Source organism: Lactuca saligna, chromosome 1 (genome assembly GCF_052625555.1).
Source record: "Lactuca saligna cultivar CGN05327 chromosome 1, ASM5262555v1, whole genome shotgun sequence".
In the NCBI taxonomy this organism is placed as follows: domain Eukaryota; kingdom Viridiplantae; phylum Streptophyta; class Magnoliopsida; order Asterales; family Asteraceae; genus Lactuca; species Lactuca saligna.
In genome coordinates, this window is record NC_136417.1 from 36,350,772 (window position 1) to 36,355,352 (window position 4,581).

Consider the following 4,581-nt stretch of genomic DNA (forward strand, 5'->3'; position numbering starts at 1 on the left):
ATCTATTAAGTCCTTTTGAGCTTTAAAAGCATCATTAAGCCATGCATACACGTAAATTTAGCAACTTTACAATATAAACCATCTCATGGAAGTCGGATCTAAGTTTTGGAGTAAAGTCTTAATGGATTAAGATCTGGGAATGAAAGTTTGCCGAATGAGGGAGTAGGCTAGGTGTACAAGCAGGTACGCTTAGCGTACAAGCCCTAAGGCGACTATGCTATGTGTACGTGCTGAGTACACCTCACATACTCAACTAGTTAGGCTCCGGAACTTGGATCTTCAGATTGGGCCATTCTTTTAGGATTAAATGTTTATGGCTTTTACTTTTCCATCTTAATTTAAGTGTTTTGGTAGCAATGTTGGACCTTGGATTAAGGCCTATGATAGGGTTTGGGCCCAATTTTGAGAATTGGGCCATGATGGGGCCTTGGATGATTATTTTGATAACTGGGCCTTAGTATTGGACCAAACTAGGTAGTGGGTAAAATGGTCTATTTACTCTAATATTGGACTGATGGTTATGGATTGGAATCCAATTATTAAATTGATGTTATTTGGTATTGATAGCTTGGCGATTTTGTCAGAACAGCAGCAAGAGATTTATCAGTGTTATTCAATAGTGCGAAGTGAGTTTCCTCACCATGTTTAGCAGGTCGAAGGCACCAATGTCGGCCCATTGTCTGTTATGTTAGAATACTTGATTTCTTTGTGACACTTGTATGTATATTTGTTTGTATTCTTAGTAGGCAGGGCCTAATGGTTCTTATGTATGCTATTACCTGTTATGCTTATATGAATTGTATGTGGGCGGGGCCCATTATACTCATTGGGCGGGGCCCTTTATGTGAGTTTAGGCGGGGCCTGTTATACTCATTGGGCAAGGCCCGTTATACGAGTGTGGATGGGGCCAGATATACTCCTTAGGCGGGGCTCGTTATATGTTATGTATGTATGGTATGTGGTATGTAGGGGAACTCACAATGCTTTTTGTTTATAGTTTTCAGTATATGTTTCAAGTACTTATGGTTCCAAAGGGAAGAGTTCAGGATGATTGTAAAGCACACACACCACCTTGTTTTGCATCTTGTGATTTACTCTAATATTATCTGTTGATAGATACATTTGCTTATCTAGATTTTTATGATGATGTATTTGGATATCGATTATATTAAATAAATAAAAAAAAAAGAAATTTATGGATCTTATTTTTTAGACGTTACACGTTGGTATCAGAGCTTTGGTTTCAGGGATTCGGACATAGTCTCATGTTTTTCTAAACTCAAAATGAGGATCTTGTAAAGTGTTTTAAAAATGAAAAATTATTTAAAAAGGAAAACAAGCTTTCTAATACTATAAAGGGTAAGGTGCATGCAATCGACCGAGATCAAGTAAGTTTCCCAAAATACCCATGCACGATAATTGATATGATTTGATTTGTGAATTTGTGAATCGGATGCTATTTAGGGCTAAGGATCTTCTAAATATTTGCATGATATAATGCTAGGAGAGATTCCTTTGTACGCCTTTTCTATGAGCTTGTAGACTTGCATGCTAGTACAGATCAATCAACGATAGGATGGACAAATTAGGTGATGCTTGGTTTTGATTACTTGATGCTTGAATGTTGCTTGATTTGTTCTCTTAGGAGTTCTCACTAGCTTCAGTTAACTAGTGATAAAATATGTTAAGTTACACAATATGGGAACTAAATAAGTTTAGAAGGTTAGGTTTTAACTCTATTGAGCAGCTCTTATTTAAGTCCAACTGTTGTAGTGTGAGACCTTTCACTCAAAGTACTATATGGTTTTAGTGATATGTAATTGTATTTGTGAGCTAGTTATAGGAAGTTAGTGGGAGTTCTTTCTATAGCTGATGGTGGAGGGTGGTGGGGAGTTGCCCTAGGAAAAGTTAGGATGAGATCTAGTACTGTGAGCCTTATTTTTGTTGAGGGTTAATTGTATGGATATATGGTGACTTGGCAGATTCAAGGCAATCCTTGAGGAAAGTATGGATATATATGGAAGGTAGTATGGGTCCATACTATTGGAAGTAGAGGATCTGTACTCGAGTCAAGGAGCGCTACGATGAAACCAGGAAGCTTGTAAAGATTATGATCCCTCGACATATTACGATGCTTATTCTGATGGCTTATATGTTCTATTTTCAGTATGGTGACATTGCATGGAAGACCCGTTGGTAGTTCTGGTGCTAGAGAGGGCTCAGGATCAGGTTCTGGAGTCGGTCATCTAGATGATCAGGCTATGAATTTCATATCATCTAGGATTATGTGTTGCATTCATGAGTATACTCATGTGATCTTTAACACGGTTAAGGAGGGTATTCTAGAGATATTAGATGAGCGGTTGAGTGCCTTTTGTTCTGAGATAGTGACCTTGGTGGGGGTGTGTTCATTGACCTTCAGGGAGTTCCAGTCATGTTGAGCTCCGAACTATCACAGTTCAAAGGACCCGATAGTAAGCAGGAGGTGGTTAGAGGATGTAGCTAACACCTTATGCACTAGAAATTTCCCCGAGGGGGAAAAGATCAGACCTGCCTCCTGTCTTTCCAAAGGATAGGGTACGAGATTGGTGGGAGGCGGTCGGGCGTGCAGTGGGTAATGAGGTTGTTGATTCGATGAATTGGGATGATTTTATGACCATGTTCAAGATCGAGTTCGCACTAGTGATTTAGATGTAGCATTTGGCACAAGTAGTTAGCGCAAGAGTTTCAGGATCTCCGCCAGACTATTGAGATGGTGAATGTGATCACTATAATGTTTCAGGAGAAGGCACTTTTACTTCCGCGATATGTGGTGTATGAGGAGATGAAGACTGCTAGGTATCATGAGATGTTGACGAGTTACATTCGGCAACTTATGAGTCAATCCAGCTGCAAGATGCTGGAGGATATGATAACAAGGGCTAGAGAGAGAGAGAGAGAGAGAGAGATTGATCTTGAGACGGGGAGGAAGAGGAAGCCAAATGAGGTTCATGTATCTGGGAGTTTGGGTAAGAGGCCCAATGTTTTTAATGCGAGAGGGAAAGGTCAGCAGGGCCAGAGCCAATGTGGCATGTGCGGTAGGATGCACAATAGGGCGTGCATGGTTGGTGGTTCTGGCTACTTCATTTACGGTCGGACTGGTCATATTAGCAGGGATTTCACTACTACCACAACCATCCCCCACTATTTGATATGTTTTTCTTCTATTGTAATCAGAGGGGCCACAAGAAGGCCCGTTGTCTGATTTTGGCTGTAGCAAGATCGGTGTCAACACTTGCTCCTAAAACTCTTTGGATTACTACAACTGCCAGGGTCGGGCAGATGCACCTGTGGTGAAGAGCAGGACCTTTCGTTTGACAGCCGAGGAGGCTTGCACGACACCTGATATGGAGATGGGTATGTATCACTTCCTTATCTCCTTATTTATATTGAATTTCTGCTTATATTTATGTGTTTTATTTTAGGATCGTTCCTCGTGAACGGTATCTCTGCTTTGGTATTGTTTGATTCGGGAGCTACCCGATCCTTTGTATCACTTGTGCTTAGCAAGAGGTTTGCTGGTGCTCCGGGGGAGCTACATTGTCTGTTAGTTGTCGAGATTGCAGATGATAGGTCTATTCGGGTTGCAAGGGTTCATCGGGGTTGCACTCTCCAGTTATTTAGCGAGTGGTATCTGGTCAACATGGTTCCCATTTCATTGGGTGGGAACAAGGTTATTGTGGGTATGGAATGGTTGAGCCTCAAGAGGGATCCTCCTGAGATGCAAGAGTTATCTACACAACTGCAAGAGCTGTTAAACAAGGGATTTATTCGACCGAGCAGTTGGCCTTGGGGAGCACCGATTTTGATTGTGAAGAAGAAGGATAGGTCTCATTGTATTTACTTCGACTACTAGGAGCTGAATAAGGTAACGATGAAGATCCATTATCCATTCCCGTGGATTGATGATCGTTTTGACCAGCTTCAGGGTGCGTCTTGGTTCTCCAAGATTAATTTGCAATCGGTTTATCAACATATGAGGCTTAGAAATGACGTTGTGCAAAAGACAGCTTCTCGGACTCATTATGGCCATTACGAGTTCGTAGTGATGACTTTTGGGCTCACTAATGCTCCAGCTAGGGATGTTATTCGGGTTAGAACCAGACCGAACCCGAATAAACCGAAAACTTGATAAGGGTAATTGGATGAACCACAAACCGAACCAATTAACTAATACAGATTCAGTTCGGTTCGATTATTACCCGTATAACCCGATTAAAATGTATAAGATGATAAAGGACCTAATTTAACCAAAAAAGCTCTGAATAAACCGTATTAGGATTCTATAACCTAAATAACCCAAATAACATAATACGAATGTACTTTTTTACATCAACCTAAAACATTCAAAGACTAACATAGTACAATAACACATTAAAAGAATAACATTTACATAGTAGATTAACGTAATGAGAATTAACTTCTTACTTGAGTTTCTTGACTTCGCGCCTAATTTTTCTTGACTAGACAAAGTAGGAATTCGTCAATCCATAGAGAAAATATGAAGGTCGATTTTTGAAAGTCTAAAACAAAGGAAGGATC